We start from the raw sequence: 9,433 nt of genomic DNA, 5'->3' as shown, positions 1-9,433 counted from the left end.
AAAACATCCATACTTCATTTTCATTTCATGACCAAATTAACATCAAACACTGCTACAGGATGTATCTTTTAAAAATTGAAAGATTTTACAGACTTTTTACCAAAGGTGGCAAGGAAAAATCATACTTTCCCTCATGTTGATGCTCCTCCTAGAATTCTATAGTTTGGATGATGAAGTTGCTCAAAATTGGGCTCTTTGTAGCTCTTTGGACTTTGTTGTAGCACCTGGAAATGATCATGTAGCACTATGTGTCTATCATGTGGCAACAACCTACACATCCTGTAGTCTCTTCTGTAGCAGTCTATGAAAATGATGGCATAGGTAGCTCGACTCTCAGTGGTAGTGGTAGGCCTCCTTGCATTTAAAATATGTTTTCTATGCCAAATGTGGCTCAAGGACCATCTTATGCTATTGATGGCTAGGTGGTTGGGCTCAACCCATTGTGTGAGCTGGCCCCCACCTACCACCTTCGCAAACCAATTGTAAGAACTTTGGCCCACTCTTCGTAATCATCACCCTTCTTTTATTGTTTCTCTCAGCACGTGTGATGGATGAAGAAGAAAACTTTAGTTAACCGTCGAAGGTGGCCGAGAATGTTGAACCAACCATAGCTTATAAAACCTCTTCTCTCATGCATTGATAACACTTTTTTAAACCAAGATGTGCTCATAAGGAAAGGTTAGGAATTTGCATACTTGAGCCTACTTGATGATGCTTGTGTTGATGGTGTTGTAGCTTATGATTTGACCACTTAATGTTTGCATGAGGTTGTTGGAACATGGATGAGACTGTTTGAGTTCCCTCTGAGGTGCAATTTGTTGTCTTCATTGATCCATTCATTAGCTTGATTTTTTTTATGATCATTGTGTATTGAAATTCCATAATGCAAGTGATCAGGAAATAAGTGCCTCCACTAATCAAATATTGTTGTGGTTGAATACTAATGATCTTGTAAAAACCTACAGGGGGTCCTGCAACTGCTCAGGACTAGTGCTAGAGCCTCCTAAATTGTCTTAATACTAAAAAATTATTAGCGTCGTGCATCAAATGTGACCCTATATGGTTTATGCAAACTACTACAGGACTGTGTGTCTACCTATAGGAGTCACACAGACCCCTTAGCATCACAATTTTCAGTGAGTGTTGCTTGTCAGAAATATTGATAATTCATGGGAGGGTTGTTGATGGAGTGTAGGGAGTTTTTATATGATGGAAATGGGTGGAAAGGAGATGAAGGATTGGGTTTGGGAGGGATAGTGAGTGGTGGAAAATGTGACTAATGGAATGGGTAGATGATTGAACTCTCATGGGTCCCCTCCCTTGTTTTGAAGTGAAAAACTTCCAATTCGCTTCATCCTTTCATGTTGATCAACTTCTTGTAGCAATACAAGACTACCCTATAGCTTTCTAGGAATTGAAAGAATTGATTGGGTAATGATGTAAAAATCTCAAGAATAGTCATGGGATGGATGGAGTGGACACAGAGAGTTGGTGAAAGTGTGTGGAGGTCAATTTTTTATTTTGCTTCCTTGATTGTGCTGGCCTTCTTTGACTGTCGTTCGGAACCTATTGTACCTACATAAATGTTAGAATGAATAATTTAAGGGATCATTTTCTTTTTCTTTTTCTCTTTTTTATTTTTTTAGACCTGTAGGCTGCCTTAGAGGAGGTTTTCAACCTACTAGGACAGCCCCAGGTGCCTCAAGGGAGGTTTTCACCTAGGGATCTTTTTATTCCCTTTTCCTTTTTCTTTTTTTGTCTTTTTAGACTCTTTGGCTTCCTCGTGGAGGTTTTCAACCTAAGAGTTTGCCTCAAGTGCCTCATGGAGGTTTTTAGTTGGGGATTTTTATTTTTCTCTTTTTCTTGTCTTTTTTTTTTTCTGCCTTCTCTGCTCATCGAGGGCTAAATGGATTAGGATTTTTGAGACTCCCAATCACATTTAATTCCTTGCTTATTATTCTATTAAATTCCTCCTTTGACAAAGGTTTCTTGTAGAGTTTCAGCTATAACCTTTGGAAAAAAGTAGGAACTTCTCCTCATTAATTGATTGTATCTGAACAAAGCCATTGTAACGGCATTTTTCCACCATGTAGTGACCCAACCATATTGTCATCAATTTTCCTTTGAAGTCCTTGAATCTGGAGTCATATAAGAGGGCCCAATCACCTTCCTGGAAGGTCTTCTCCCTGATGTACTTGTCATGACAAACCTTTCTATGCAATTGAACCACTTCAATATGCATAAGACTTTGCAGCCCAAATTCATCAAGGGAATTCACCTTCTGCAACCTCTCTTCCTAAGCTCTTGTGATGTCTAGATAAAGTTGTGCTGCCAAGGTGTTATATTTATATTCAATGGATAACAATGCTTTCTTACCATAAACCAACTCGAAGGAGGTGATACAAATGATGTTCTTCCATGTAGTATTGTAGGCCCAAGTGGCCTCCACAAGTATGGCTACCCAATCCTTCTTGTTGTTGCCAACAACCTTGGTCAATATGCCTTTTAATGCTTTGTTGGTCACCTCCACTTACCCATTTTCCTGAGGTGATACAAGGTGGACTTCACATGTTTGATGTGATGCTACTTCATTATCTATCAAATTAGAAGTGAATTGAGTTCCTTGGTCTAGTTCCCTTGGGACACCAAATTTGTAGAAGATTTTCTCTCTTGGGAATTTTTCCACCTTTTGTTCCGCTACTGCTTTGACTGCCTTCACTTCAACCCACTTTGTTAGGTAATATGTACATACAATAATATACCTCTTATATCCAAATGGAGGATCAATAAGTCCAATGAAATCCATGCCCCACTTCTCAAATGGATCTACAACCGCTTGAGGTTGTAGTGGAATTTAATCCTTTTGTGTGGGATTACCCGTCCTCTAGCACTCATCACATCGAGCAATGTACCTTCTGGCATCTTGATGTAGGGTAGGCCAATAGTATTTTGCTTGGAGAATATTTAAGGTTGTCCTCTTAGCAGCAAAATGGCCCCCATAGGATCCATCATGGCATGCTAAGAGGATATCAAAGACTTCATCTTCCCTTACACATCTCCTCAAAATCTGATCTGGTTCCAATCTGAAAAGGTTGCCCCCTATCCAAGTGTAAGGGGCACTATTCTTGACAATTTTACTCTTTTCCTTGGTGGATAGATTGGGAGGAATTTGTCCAACAACCAAGAAGTTTGCTATGTCATGATATCAATGATATGGAAAAGAGGTGCTCATCTAAGAGTTGATCATCTATCATCTCTTCAATCTCTGTAGGCAAGGTCAGTATAGACAAGAAATTTTCAACCACGTTCTCCTTCCTTGGCTAGTCAACCATGGTTAGATCAAACTATTGTAATAACAATAACCATATAATAATCTTATCATTGACATCAAGTTTGTTCATCAAAGACTTAATGGTTACACGATCAGTATACACAAAGACTTGGTACCCTATAATGTAATGTCTAAACTTATTCAAGGAATGTACAACATACAAGAGCTATTTTTTAGTAGCAGTATAGTTGAGTTCAACCTTGGAAAAAATCGTATTGATTAAATAGATAACATAAGACAACTTACCTTCTAATCATCCCAAGGTTGCCTCTACAATTTTGTGAGATGCACCTTTGTGAATATGAAAAGGAAAGGCCCAATTTCAGTCTCTGAGAACTGGTGTAGTTGTCAACTTCTCCTGGAGTTCTTCAAATGCTTCTTGACACTAGTTTGTCCAACAAAAATCTTAGTCTTTTGTTAGACAACCAAGCAAAGGTGAGGCCATCTTACTAAAATCCTTGATAAATCTCTTATAATATCCAACTAGTCCTAGGAATCTCCTACCATCCCTTTGTTTCCGAGGAACATGGACACTTCTAGTAATGGAAATCTTGTTAGGGCCAATTTGAATCCCTTCCTTAGAGAGGAAGTGGCCTAGAACAATCCCTGAATTACTTAAAAAATCATATTTTTCTGAAATTAAAGAGAGATTCATTTCAATGCATCTTTTCAAGACTTTACACAAGTTAGAGAGGGATTCCTGGAATGTATATCCATAAGGAGTGAAATCATCCATATAAATTTCAAACGAGCCATGAGCAAGATCAAGAAAAATACTCAATATTGTCCTCTAGAAGGTAACAAGGGCATTATGCAAGCCATAAGGAAGGACCTTATAGGAAAATGTTCCCTGTGGACATGTGAAGGTGGTATTATTCTAGTCTTCGGGACTGATTTGGATATGATTGTACCTGCTTAAACCATCCAGAAATGAAAATAACTTTTTCCCTGCAAGACCATAAAAATTTTGATTAATAAATGGTAAGGGAAAATGGTCTTTCGTGGTAGCCTTGTTAAGTTCCCTGTAGTCAACAAAAAATCTACCTTTCCCATTATTTTTGGGCACAATAATAATAGGCGATACACATTCACTATCTAAAACAGGATAAATGAATCCTGCATCAAACAATTTTTGTAGTTCCTCATTTACTATGTCTTTAAGTGCAAGGTTCATCCTTCTTTGAGGATGGTGAATAGGTTCGTGACCTTCTTTGATGTATATGTGATGTGTACAGACTAATGGATGGACCCCTTTCATTTCTTTGCAATCCCAAGCGAAGGCATCAAGGTGATGCCTTAAGATAGTGAGAAATTGTTTTTCTTGTTCAGTTGAAAGGGAAGGACTGATTTTCAGGGTTCTAGATGGGCTAATTTCCACAATTTTGACACAGTCTTGATTAGAATCAGTAATGAGAAATTCTTCCCATGGACTATTTTTAGGATGCCCTAATGGATCCTCTTTTAGCTCATCAATTTGCACGGTAACATGATGTTTGTTCTGCATAAAATTATCAATAAGATTATCTTCATCTAGTTGCTTACTTCCAACAGTGGCTTCTAGTATACAGATTGGGTAGGGGGTGAATGATATAATTCTTCCTCTTCTTCTTCCTCTACCCACATAGGCAAATCATGCTCAACAAGGGGTTGAGTAGAGGGGTATAATACAAGTTGTTTTTTGAGCTACCCATTCTTGATTGTCATGTTCCCAACTCTACAACTGATATAAGCATCAACAGTAGTTAACCAAGGTCTCCCTAAGATGAGAGGATACCCATTGAACTTGGTATTGGGTTGGAGTACAAGGAAATTAATGGGGTACTCCTACGAATCGATGGAACCCATAACATACTCAATGAGATCCTCAAGTGTTATTCTGGATCTATTTGCAAGTTGCGGTACTGTTGTGGTTTTCCTCAGGGTTCCCTGAATGTTGAGCTTAAGCATGGTTTCCCTAGCCATGACATTGATTACAACCCCTAGATCAATGAGTGTGTTGGGGACTACAATGTTGTTAATATGTACATCCACTACCAGGCTACCAAGATCCAAATACTTTGGGGAGATGATCTTCCCAAGCATTAGATCAACCAATTGCCCAACAACATTTATAGTGAGGGCATCTCTCCTCTTCCTTCATGGCCTCTTGAAACACTCTTCCTTGATGAATTTATTATATATGGGAACATCTTTGATGGCCTGTAGGAGAGGGATTTTAACACATAGGTTTTTCAGTTCTCCTAGAAGTTCAACCTCTTCTAGGGTGTGTGATTTGTGATTGACCAACCTTTCAGGATAGGGGTGGATTGTCTCGAGGAGTAATTTCTTCCTTCTCTTCTTCAGATTCTACTCTACTTGTAGGAATCAATTTTTGTCTTGTGGCTTACTAGCCAGTCCATGCTGATTAACATGTCGCATGAGCCCAATGATAGCAATTTCAAGTCCACGGAGGTGTGCATGTCATTTACCACTCCTAGGCATGATTTCACCACATCTTCAACTTGTCTTTGGGTTCTCGTGGCCAACTGAACTAATGACGACCTTTCATGGACTATCTTCTGCAATGCACAATTCTCTGCAACCTTTGGGCTAGCGCGACTGAAATTAAATCCTGGGTCTATCATAGTTGAAATAGGATGGTTATTGACCATACCTTCCATTTCAATCACTAATGCTTGGTGACCAGTCTGCCTTTTGTTTAATGCGACATAGATTTGTGACACATTCCGAGGCAAACCCTTCACCATCTCTACTCCTTGCACATTGTACAACCCCATGTTGTTCTTATATCATCGAGGAAAATATTTCTTCATGTGGTTTTCTCCACAAGTTCAACACTATACGAGTTCCCTTATGAGCCCCTCAGTTCCTCTCTTGTAGGCTTAAAGAACCAACCTTTATCTGCAGTAGTGGATTTATGTTAAAACCCTCCCTTGGTAGGAATGGCAACCTTCACACTCCTTCATCACAATTCATGTATAGCTCCCCTCTACCATTTTCCTCTAAAATTGTGCTTACCTTTTTCCTTCCAATTAGTTCAAAACACAATCTCGTGCTTGGATTGTTCATAGCAATACTTCATCTTTTGGATGGAATCCTCTAGTGTTTTTGGCTCATCAAATTCTATTATGTCCCTACAGCCTTAGTAACTCCCAAAATCTATTGGTATATTCCTCAGCTGTAAGTTGCCCTAATTTGTGCTCATAAAACTCCTTCACCTCGTTGTCGTAGTATATTTTAGATAAGTACTTCTCTCGGAAATATTTCTTAAATCTCCTCCAGGAGAACTCCTTTTTTCTAATGTTCTTGACATTCCTCAGGTCTTCCCACCAAATATCAACTTTTCCCTTCAAGCTGAAAATGACTACTCTTGCCTTCATATTCTTAGAGTAATTGTTGTAACCTATAAATCAATTTATTTTCTCATTTTATATATTAATTTTTGGGTTGAAGTGTATCAAAGAAAAGCAAAAAGTAAATAAATTAATTTATTAGAAAATTGGAAAAAAATATTTTTTTGAGGTTTTGACTCCTCTTCTAGTGGACAAAAACTCTAAAAGGGGTAGAGTTGTATTATCTTAAGAAAATTCTCAAAGTAGAGTGACCAAAGGTCTAGATTTGAGGAGATAGAGACAAAAGTATTTTTTGAAGGAGTTGTTGATCCACTCTCATCCATAAGCCATTCAAACAAGTGCAAACAACTAGGTTGTTGAAGAATGCATTGAAGGTCATCAATCAGAGTATGGATTTCATGTTCATGTACTAGTCTATTTAGAGATTTTCTTCTCTTCAAATTCTCCACTATCATTTCATTGTTTCTTAGAGGCTAATGCAACTAGACATTGTAATGGAGCAACTATCTCATCAACTAATGTAATTACTAGACACAAATTTCAAGCATTGGTTACTCAAGATATTGGAGGGGTTATTTGACTTTGACGTGTTCATATTATGCAATGATGACATGGAAATATTATGAAATGGAGATTGAAATCTAATGCTCATAAAATCTAGTGAATCCTAAGACAACATAAAATATTACTACAAAAGAAGGAAATCAACTTCCGAATTGTTTCCAACAACCTAGGCGTAATGGGAGTTTTAGATGCTTGTAGAGACACTTACGGGGATGCCATAGTCGTAACTCTTCAACTCAACTCACTAACTCTGCAGTTTATGTGAACAATGATTTATATTTTGATTTGAGAAGGGAGGTTATGTGCTTTTTTGGTCAAGAAATCGAATGGTTACTCTAGAAATTTGGAAGTTTTGAAAAAATTATTAGGCTATGTGCCCAATCATTAACTGAAGCCAACCTACACCTAGTTCAACCAAGCTACTAAGTATACCAAGCACGATTGTTCAAGGATATCATCCACACATGGCTTCCAAGGGGATTTCCAAGAGGCCAAAGTTCATGCATTATGCATCAATGTTGTCAACAAAGTGATAGGTAATAAAAAGGGTTGTTTTATATTATTCTTTGTGCATGTAGGATTATTCCCACTAAAGAAAGAATAAAAAGTCTAAACACAAAACCACCAATCAACATGACCATCTGTTGAACCCAAATGCCAATAGAGAGAGCTTGATGCTAAGTGTTGGAGTTTAGTACCACACGTAAACATTCGAGTATCAAATGACTACCCAAGGTTTTAATTGTTTGAGGGAACCACAGTGTTGTGTATTTGTTTGGCATGTCCATGTGCCCAACTTCACGACAACTAGAAGTGATGGCAAAAGAGTTTGCGAGGATAAATAAAGAACTCAGTAAGTTGGTGAAGTACATGCCTTGTATCAAATACTTGAGAGCCAAAAAGAAGGAAATTTAAGATTTGAAAATATTGGTGTTTATTATTTGTGGAAAATTTTCAAATAGAGTTACTTGAAAAGCTAAATTTTGTTGCATTTAAAATGTGTCATATGATACAAATTGTATAGTAATTGTGGGATAAGTATTCTCATGTGGTACATCAAACTCATGTATCTTTCGACGTTTTCACCATAGGATTTCATCCGAGAGCTTTGGAATTGGTTTATAATGGCATTAGGAAACAAAAATCTCCCTTTATTTCAATGCACAATGCTTTTGTTTCCAATACGTGGACAAGTTGTTTTACATGGTCTTTCTAGACAAAGGTTTAGAGGTTGAGCTATCAGATTCAGCTTCAATTAGGGATCTTCCAACAATTCTGTCTCCAACAATTTTAGACGTGAATTGGTGATGTGTGAAAGCTTAAGATGTTATATATGTAGCGAAAAAAAATGTTCCAATAGAAGTCTATACTCTGATATATTTCTCTTTGTGAAATTTATGTGAATATAAGAAAACAAGGAGTGATAGTACCAAATATGGGCAATATTTGGCATACTTTGTTGCAATTTTATAGTTTTATCAACAACATCCAATTGTGGTGGGTTTTTTACGAAACTTGGGTGGAGAAACAACATGGACTATATGTTATTCCTGGTATGACTGTTATAGCAACTTGTCTTGAAGTTGCAAGTGGGGGAACTAATGGTGGCTACAATTTAGTGAATGATGTAAGCCAATCAACATGGGGAAGGCCCCATCTTCCTCTTCGAGTTTTAGAAATAACTACTGATAGTAAAGATGGATCCGTTTAATGAAATTACCCAGAAGAAAATTTAGGTGAATGAAGAACTCGAGTGGGAACTAAGCTAAATGAACTTGGGGTATGATAATTCCAACTACTTTTGATGTTTCTATCATTGAAAGCTTGAAAGAGTGGCTGCATGAAGAAGAACATCCTTATCCGTTCCTTAATGTGAGTATTGATGGGGAAATAAAAAATAACAAAGATTCCAATGTTTATTTTGATTCTGGGGATTTTGATATAGGAAATGAACAATGAGATTATTCACTTTTTGACCCAAACCTCTTAGCCTCACTTAAGAAGGATCTTGAGCAGGTGTGTGAAGAGGAACAACATGTATTGAAACAAATAATCAGCAAGTTAAATTTGTTGTGTGGGAAGAGCTATGTAATATAGAATGAACATGGTCTATAAGACATGAGTGGAACCCTAATTGCACTTCGTCTACCATGATGAAGTTGATTTATTTAATTTTGATAGGATT

At 37.4% G+C, this 9,433-nt stretch overlaps 1 pseudogene; it reads left to right on the top strand.

The window, feature by feature from the left end:
* Nucleotides 1-8,064: 8,064 nt before the first annotated feature.
* Nucleotides 8,065-8,959, top strand: LOC149254116 (uncharacterized; annotated as a pseudogene).
* Nucleotides 8,960-9,433: the final 474 nt, after the last annotated feature.

Source organism: Pinus tabuliformis, chromosome 7 (assembly GCF_031772625.1).
Source record: "Pinus tabuliformis cultivar Carrire ecotype Pingquan chromosome 7, CPIR1, whole genome shotgun sequence".
Lineage (NCBI taxonomy): Eukaryota > Viridiplantae > Streptophyta > Pinopsida > Pinales > Pinaceae > Pinus > Pinus tabuliformis.
This window is presented reverse-complemented; position numbering and strand designations above follow the sequence as displayed.